General features: G+C 54.5%; 1 long non-coding RNA gene across 1 annotated transcript; it reads right to left on the reverse strand.

Annotated features, from left to right (window-relative positions):
* Positions 1-5,238: 5,238 nt before the first annotated feature.
* On the reverse strand, positions 5,239-6,384 carry LOC140461126 (uncharacterized). Its single transcript, XR_011954462.1, has 2 exons — positions 6,095-6,384; positions 5,239-5,445 (listed from the first exon to the last, which is right to left on the reverse strand). It is a non-coding gene; the product is annotated as an uncharacterized lncRNA (long non-coding RNA).
* Between the last annotated feature and the right edge of the window lie 2,966 nt (positions 6,385-9,350).

The raw sequence follows: 9,350 nt of genomic DNA on the forward strand, positions 1-9,350 counted from the left end.
TCCGACAGTGCCCACTCCCTCAGCACTGACCCTCCGACAGTGCCCGCTCCCTCAGCACTGACCCTCTGACAGTGCCCGCTCCCTCAGCACTGACCCTCCCCCAGCGCCCACACCCTCAGCACTGACCCTCCGACAGCACCCGCTCCCTCAGCACTGACCCTCCGACAGTGCCCGCTCCCTCAGCACTGACCCTCCCCCAGCGCCCACACCCTCAGCGCTGATCCTTCGACAGTACCCGCTCCCTCAGCACTGACCCTCCGACAGTGCCCACTCCCTCAGCGTTGACCCTCCCAACAGTGCCCGCTCCCTCAGTGTGACAGTGTGTTGGAAGCAGGTAATCAGTACCAGACTGCCATCTGGAGACATCAAGGGCAGAGGTGGGGGGGGGGGGGGTGCCGAATGGGTTGGAAGAGGTGAGCGGACGAGAGTGGCCACACACACAGATTGGGGCTGAATGGCCTCTTCGTGCCTCGTGGCCATTCCTGGGGTTCCTCCATCCAACTCCTGACTCTTCTCTCTCACACACTCAGCCCCCTCCCTGCTCTCTGTGCCCCCTTTGGTCATCCCAAAACATCTGCTGTAATACCGGCGACACCAGCAGAGGGCAGCAGGGGGCCTGTTTCCCAGCCTCCTCCGTCCATGGATCCCCAGGAACACTCTCTTCCCAACGTTCACTCGTCCATCACCCCAAACCCGTCCCACCTGCCTGCTCCAAACCTTTCCTGTTCGTGACCTAATCCAAATGTCTTTGAAAATATTACAACCGTCCCCACATCCGCCACTGCCTCTGGCAGGTCATTCCACACACGAACCACTGTCTGTGTCAAACAAATTCTCTTTTTAAAACCATTCTCCTGGTCCTAAGACACCTCGTCTTGTAATCTCCCCAACCGAGGGAAAAGACACCTACCGCTCACCTTAATGATTTTACGAACCTCCATAAGGTCACCCCTCAGTCTCCTACACCCCAGTGAAAGAAAAGTCCCCAGTCTCTCCTGATAACACAATTCCCAGGCCCATTGACCCAATCGATCAAGGGCGCTTTGTCATTTGAGGTAACCGTATTACTGTGTCCACCAAATCACCAATTTTGGTGGTGTCTGCAAACCCAATACTCCTGGCTCCTAAACTCTCGTCCAAATACATAACCTGGTTCGATTTTCCGGTGAAAACCTCTGCAGAATGGGGAATTATTCACTGCTGGAAGGCAGGGCCATGGCAGGAGAATCGGGCCCACCAGCCGGCAGGCTTGCTCCACCTTTGGATCATTTGGGGATGGTCTGGGAATTTTCAAGTCGCTTAACTTGGCGTGAAGGCGCGATCGACCACCGTTGTGATTGTGGATTTCCCCGAAGCCATCCAAAACCGGGATAATAACCTCGAGACGTACAGCACAGAACACAGACCCTTCGGCCCAACTTGTCCATGCCGGCCAGATACCTTAAATTAATCTAGTCCCATTTGCCAGCACTTGGCCCATTTCCCTCCAAACCCTTCTGAGTCACATCCCCATCCAGATGCCTTTTAAATGCTGTCATTGTACCAGCCTCCACCACATCCTCTGGCAGCTCATTCCACACACGCACCACCCTCTGTGTGAAAAAGCTGCCCCTCAGGTCCCTTTCCCCTCTCACCCTAACCCTCTAGTTCTGGACTCCCCCACCCCCCCTTGTCTATTTACCCTATCCATGCCCCTCATGGTTTTATAAACCTCTTTAAGGTCACCCCTCAGCCTCTGACACTGCAGCCCCAGCCTATTCATAATCTCCCTGTTGCTCAAACCCTCCAATATATTTTCTGAACCCTTACAGGGTTTCACAACATCCTTCCTGTAGCAGGGAGACCAGAATTGCACGCAGTGTTCCAAAAGTGGCCTCACCAATGTCCCATTCAGACGTGATGTCCCAACCCCTTAGCTATACATGCACAAATATGCTCTCTTAACTGAGAACTTATTTAAATATGATGATCAAGCTAAGCAATAAAATCTTTTATTCCAACTCCTGCTTTGGGTGAAGAAGCTGAAAGCAACTACTGATCAATGTGGAGCTGGGAAGAGACAGGGGGCACTTAGTCAGGAGTGAGATTCATGAATCAGACCACAGTGAGAAACCAGAAGGACAAGCACCAGTAACGCCAGGGTATCTGAGACCAGTATACAAACTGGTGCAGCTTTACTTTCACAGCTACAGTCTGCCGTCGGGATTCCGCCCGGCTTAATCCGACATATTCGTCATCAACTGCGCCCTGCTCCAACCCCCATACGCTCACTCGACTGACCCCCGACTCACTCACTTATTTGGTGAGCGTCGCACTGTCGGAGGGTCAGCGCTGAGGGAGTGGGCACTATTGATGGGTCAGTCCTGAGGGAGCGGGTGCTGTTGGAGGGTCAGCGGTGAGGAGTGGGCGCTTTGGGAGGGTCAGTGCTGAGGGAGTGGGCGCTTTGGGAGGGTCAGTGCTGAGGGAGTGGGCGCTTTGGGAGGGTCAGTGCTGAGGGAGTGGGCGCTTTGGGAGGGTCAGTGCTGAGGGAGTGGGCGCTGTTGGAGGGTCAGTGCTGAGGGAGCGGGCGCTGTCGGAGGGTCAGTGCTGAGGGAGCGGGCGCTGTCGGAGGGTCAGTGCTGAGGGAGCAGGCTGTGTCGGAGGGTCAGTGCTGAGGGAGCGGGCGCTGTCGGAGGATCAGTGCTGAGGGAGCGGGCGCTGTCGGAGGGTCAGTGCTGAGGGAGTGGGTGCTGTCGCAGGGTCAGTGCTGAGGGAGTGGGCACTGTGGGAGGGTCAGTGCTGAGGGAGTAAGCGCTGTGGGAGGGTCAGTGCTGAGGGAGTGGGCGCTTTGGGAGGGTCAGTGCTGAGGGAGTGAGCGCTGTGGGAGGGTCAGTGCTGAGGGAGTGAGCGCTGTGGGAGGGTCAGTGCTGAGGGAGTGGGCGCTGTGGTAGGGTCAGTGCTGAGGGACGTGAGCGCTGTGGGAGGGTCAGTGCTGAGGGAGTGGGCGCTTTGGGAGGGTCAGTGCTGAGGGAGCGGGCGCTTTGGGAGGGTCAGTGCTGAGGGAGTGAGCGCTGTGGGAGGGTCAGCGCCAAGGGAGTGGGCACTGTGGGAGGGTCAGTGCTGAGGGAGTGGGCACTGTCAGAAGGTCAGTGCTGAGGAGCGGGTGCTGTGGGATGGTCAGTGCTGAGGAGCGGGCGCTTTGGGAGGGTCAGCACTGAGGGAGTGGGTGCTGTGGGAGGGTCAGTGCTGAGGGAGTGGGTGCTGTGGGATGGTCAGTGCTGAGGAGCGGGCGCTTTGGGAGGGTCAGCGCTGAGGGAGTGGGTGCTGTGGGAGGGTCAGCGGCGAGGGAGTGGGTGCTGTGGGAGGGTCAGCGCTGAGGGAGCAGGCGCTTTGGGAGGGTCAGCGCTGAGGGAGTGAGCACTGTTGGAGGGTCAGTGCCAAGGGAATGGGCACTGTCAGAGGTTCAGCGCCGAGGGAGTGGGCTATCAGGTGGATGTGAATAATCCCAGGGAGAGAGTTCAGCTGAGGTGGGTTGGAGTGGACAGTTTGGCATTCCCCTCAGAGCCCTGGGACTTGTGTTGACCCTTCGAATATGGCCATTACAAACAATATGGCCGCTCTCCTCATTGACTGGAATAGCGGGACAGTGGGATCTTGCTGTGCATTCACTGGCAGTCCCACGCTCTGTACTTTAGGACTGTTCCTCACAAAAAAGTACTTCAATGGCCCTGGGGAGGGAGTCAGGAAAGGTTACCTACTCACGTCGGTGACTGGTTCCAGTTGGCTTGAAGGTAGGAGACAGAGGGTGGTGGTGGAGGGTTGTTTTTCAGACTGGAGGCCTGTGACCAGTGGAGTGCCACAAGGATCGGTGCTGGGCCCTCTACTTTTCATCATTTATATAAATGATTAGGATGTGAGCTTCAGAGGTACAGTTAGTAAGTTTGCAGATGACACCAAAATTGGAGGCGTAGTGGACAGCGAAGAAGGTTACCTCAGATATGGGCTGAGGATTGGCCGATGGAGTTTAACTTAGATAAATGCGAGGTGCTGCATTTTGGGAAAGCAAATCTTAGTAGGATTAAGAGTCATAGTCATAGAGATGTACAGCACGGAAACAGACCCTTCGGTCCAACCCGTCCATGCTGACCAGATATCCCAACCCAAGCTAGTCCCACCTGCCAGCATCTGGCCCATATCCCTCCAAACCCTTCCTATTCAAATACCCATCCACATGCCTCTTAAATGTTGTCATTGTACCAGCCTCCACCACATCCTCTGGCAGCTCATTCCATACACATACCACCCTCTGTGTGAAAAAAGTTGCCCCTTAGGTCTCTTTTATACCTTTCCCCTCTCACCCTAAACCTATGCCCCTCTAGTTCTGGACTCCCCCACCCCCAGGGAAAAGACCTTGTCTATTTATCCTATCCATGCCCCTCATAATTTTATAAACCTCTATAAGGTCACCCCTCAGCCTCCGACGCTCCAGGGAAAACAGCCCCAGCCTATTCAGCCTCTCCCTGTAGCTCAGATCCTCCAACATCCTTGTAAATCTTTTCTGAACCCTTTCAACTTTCACAACATCCTTCCAATAGGAAGGAGACCAGAATTGAACACAATATTCCAACAGTGTCCTAACCAATGTCCTGTACAGCTGCAACATGACCCTCCCAACTCCTGTATTCAATACTCTGACCAATAAAGGAAAGCATACCAAACGCTGCCTTCACTATCCTATCTACCTGCGACTCCACTTTCAAGGAGCTATGAACCTGCACTCCAAGGTCTCTTTGTTCAGCAACACTCCCCAGGACCTTCCCATTAAGTGTATAAAGTATATTCCTGTCAGGGTGAAAGGCTGGTAGGTGTAGGGAATGCTGGAGGACTGAGGAAACCGAGGGTTTGGTTAAGAAAAAGAAGGAAGCATATGTTATGTATGGATGGGGGGGGGGGAGCTGCGAGAGCTAACTGGTTTCTGTTCCGCCCTTTGCCCCCCACCCAGCGCTTTCTCAGGATGGAGACGATATCTTGTTGGGGGGGTGGGGGGGGGTGGGGGGAGCGGGTGAGAGGGTTCTGCCAGGTTTCACTGGAATGGGTTAATATCTGAGCACACTGTACAGTGCAGGAGAGCGTCCATCCTACCCCACCGTGAATGAGATCACGGATGTTCTGATCATCGTCAACTCCACCCCCCCCCCCCATCCCCTCACTATCTCAGCCCTGAATATCCTGAGGTTAAAAAGTCTCACGACTCCAGGGTATAGTAAAACAGGTTTACTTGGAAGCACTGGTGTTGTGTGACTGTTAACTTTGTCCACCCCACATCAACACGGGCACCTCCACACGGTAATTACCCTTCGAACTCCAGCCTCGACAACAGTCTGTGGTATAGAATTCCACAGATTCACCCTGGAAGCGAGAAATCGAACAGAACATGCTGGAGAAACTCTGCAGGTCTGGCAGCATCTGTGGAGAGAGACAGAGAGAAACAGAGTTAATGTTACAGGTTATAAAGTGCTGGGGAAACTCTGCAGGTCTGGCAGCATCTTTGGAGAGAGAGAGAGAGGAACAGAGTTAATGTTACAGGTTATAAAGTGCAGGGGAAACTCTGCAGGTCTGGCAGCATATGCAGAGAGAGAGGGAGAGAGAGAGTTAATGTTTAGCTGGTGGGTTGTGTGCAGTCGTAGGGGCTAGGTAATCGGAAAGAATACATCGGGGAAAGAGAGAGAGAGGGATGAAGATTGCTTCCGGGAACATGAGACTTCAGGAATGGGGAGAGATTTATGCATTTGGAACATTTCTCACTGGGAGCGGAGACAGTGAGATCTGATGGGGGGGGATGGAGGGAGTGCCTGAACAGAGTCAACAGGGAGATGTTGCACCCACAGTGTGCGCGGCTTAGATTTGGAGTGATCGATTTCTTGTTGTCATGTACCGAGATACAGTGAAAAGTGATGTTTTGCATGCTCTCTTGCAGACTGTATCATACAAAGTGCATCAGGGTATCAGGACAGGGTGTAGGTACAGTGTCACAGCCACAGAGAGAGAGAGATCAGAACGTGAGAGGTCCGTCTGTTAACAGAATCTGTCCATACATGGTTGCAAACGTTTGTACCTTCTCCCTGGCAGATGGAAGAGGTTATAACTGGGGTGGGAGGGGTCTTTGACGTTGGCTGCTTTCCTGAGTGGGAAATGTCAATGGAACTGATCGATAGACAAATAAAAACACACAGGCAGGAGGCTGGAAGAACACAGCAAGCCAGGCAGCATCAGGAGGTGGGGAAGTCAACATCTTGGGTATCAACCCTTCCTCAGGGCTGGATAGATGGGAGGCTGGTTTGGGCGATGGACTGGTCTGTGTTCACCACTCTCCGCAATTTCTTGCACTCCTGCGCACAGTCGTTGCCATATCACAGCGTGATGCACCCAGATAAGGTACTGGAGAGGCTGAACAGGCTGGGGCTGTTTTCCCTGGAGTGTCGGAGGTTAAGGGGCGACCTTTTTATATAGAGGTTTATAAAACCATTAGGGGTGTGGATAGGCAAGTTCTTTTCCCTGGGGCAGGGGAGTCCAGAACTAGAGGGGGCATAGGTTTAGGGTGAGAGGGGAAAGGGACCCGAGGGGCAACATTTTCACACAGAGGGTGGTAGGTGTATGGAATGAGCTGTCGGAGGAAGTGGTGGAGGCTGGGACAATGGCAGCATTTAAGAAGCATCTGGATGGGTATATGAATAAGGAAGGGTTTAGAGGGAGATGGGCCCAGTACTGGCAGATTGGACTCGACGAAGTTAGGATATCTGGTCAGCATGGATAAGTTGGACCGAAGGGTCTGCTTCTGTGCTGTCCAGCTCTGTGACTCTGTATGGTGCGTCCAAACAAACCCTTGTGGACATGCTGAATTTTCTGGGAATTAACGACGTCCAATGGAAGCAAGGGCCAGGGGAGGGAAGTCTTCACTCGGAAAGGACGGTGGGCCGACAGTGCGGATCTCCACCTCATCACATCCGTGCGCCCATTGCTATTCCAGAAGGCCTCAGTGCGACTTGTCTCCGCTGGTTGGGCTCCTGCTCACCCACTCCTCCCACTCGAGGGGACAGATCCCTGAGGGTTGCTTGCCCTTGGCGATGGGTGCCCCTTTTTGGAGGGCACGCGGGGTGACGACTTGGCGGGGGTCCACACCAGAGATGCCAAGGGCACCTTCGCGTGTCTGCTGTCGAGGTTAACCGATTGTCAGGGCTGGGAGTACGGAGTGTGAAAACAGACCCTTCGGCCCATCTCGTCCATGCAAACCACATGTCCCAAATTAATCTAATGCCATTTAGAGTCACACGGCACAGAAACAGACCCTTCGGCCCATCTCGCCCATGCTAACCAAATATCCCAAATTAATCTAATCCCATTTAGAGTCATACAGCATTGAAACAGACCCTTTGGCTGAACTCGTCCCATTTTACCTGAACTGAATTAGTCCCATTTTACCCAACACCTGGTGCATTTTCCTCTAAACCCTTCTTATTCCCCCAACAGATGCTTTTTAAATATTGTCAATGTAGCAGCCTCCACCACTTCCTCTGGCAGCTCATTCACCCGCCTTCTGGGTGAACGAATTGCCCCTTAGGTCCCTTTTAAATCTTTCACCCCTCACCTTAAACCTACGCCCTCTAGTTTTTGACTCCCCTACCCTGGGGAATGAAAGACTTTGCCTATTTACCCTATCCATGCCCCCTCATGATTTTATAAACCTCTATAAGGTCACCCCTCAGCCTCCGACGCTCTGGGGAAAACAGCCCCAGCCTTTCTCTGGTGCTCAAGCCCTCCGACATCCTTGTAAATCTTTTCTGAACCCTTTCAGATAAAAAAAAACTGTTTCTCCTACTGAAGGACGACCAGACTTGAACGCAGTATTCCAAATAATTTGTCCACTGATCCAAACAGGTCAAAGTGCCAGACCACAACCGATCAGCTGATTTCCAAGAAATGGCTGTCATATGATCTCAGGCTGTCAAGCCAAGAATGACTCCATTAAGTGCTGAAGTGTTGTTGATTCAGGAAAATCAGCCACTCCGGGCGCTTTTATGAATTAACAACGCAGCATATCAGTGTCGCAGTGGTATTGTCCCTCCCTCTGAGCCAGGAGAGCAGGGTTCAAGTTCCACTTCCACCAGCAGTTTGTCATAACAACTCTTCAAGATGTTGATTCGGAAAAATATCCAGATCCAAAGTTAACCCATTCCTGACCACATTCCCCAAAGGATGAAGGATTCTCAACTCCCTCTCCCCACAAGATTTGAGATGGATCTCCCATCCGTTGCTGGGAGCAACAAACCAGAAATTGGATTGACTCCCCCATTCTCCCCCCACACTCCGCGTGGAAGTGAGTCCCACATTCTCCCCCCCCCACTCCCTGTGGGAGCAAGTCCCTCATTCTCCCCCCACTCCCTGTGGGAGCGAGTCCCCCATTCTCCCCACTCCCCGAGGGAATGAGTCTCCCATTCTCCCCCCACTCCCTGTGGGAGCGAGTCCCCCATTCTCCCCCCACTCCCTGTGGGAGCGAGTCCCCATTCTCCCCCCACTCCCCGAGGGAATGAGTCTCCCATTCTCCCCCCACTCCCTGTGGGAGCGAGTCCCCCATTCTCCCCCCACTCCCCGTGGGAGTGAGTCCCCCATTCTCCCCCCACTCCCTGTGGGAGCAAGTCCCTCATTCTCCCCCCACTCCCTGTGGGAGCGAGTCCCCCATTCTCCCCACTCCCCGAGGGAATGAGTCTCCCATTCTCCCCCCACTCCCTGTGGGAGCGAGTCCCCCATTCTCCCCCCACTCCCTGTGGGAGCGAGTCCCTCATTCTCCCCCCCCCACTCCCCGTGGGAGGGAGTCCCCCATTCTCCCCCCACTCCCCGAGGGAGTGAGTCTCCCATTCTCCCCCCACTCCCTGTGGGAGCGAGTCCCCCATTCTCCCCCCACTCCATGTGGGAGCGAGTCCCCCATTCTCCCCCTACTCCCCGAGGGAATGAGTCTCCCATTCTCCCCCCACTCCCTGTGGGAGCGAGTCCCCCATTCTCCCCCCACTCCCTGTGGGAGCGAGTCCCCATTCTCCCCCCACTCCCCGAGGGAATGAGTCCCTCATTCTCCCCCCCCCCACTCCCCGTGGGAGGGAGTCCCCCATTCTCCCCCCACTCCCCGAGGGAGTGAGTCTCCCATTCTCCCCCCACTCCCTGTGGGAGCGAGTCCCCCATTCTCCCCCCACTCCATGTGGGAGCGAGTCCCCCATTCTCCCCACTCCCCGAGGGAATGAGTCTCCCATTCTCCCCCCACTCCCTGTGGGAGCGAGTCCCCCATTCTCCCCCCACTCCCTGTGGGAGCGAGTCCCCATTCT

This window comes from Chiloscyllium punctatum, chromosome 36 (genome assembly GCF_047496795.1).
Source record: "Chiloscyllium punctatum isolate Juve2018m chromosome 36, sChiPun1.3, whole genome shotgun sequence".
Lineage (NCBI taxonomy): Eukaryota > Metazoa > Chordata > Chondrichthyes > Orectolobiformes > Hemiscylliidae > Chiloscyllium > Chiloscyllium punctatum.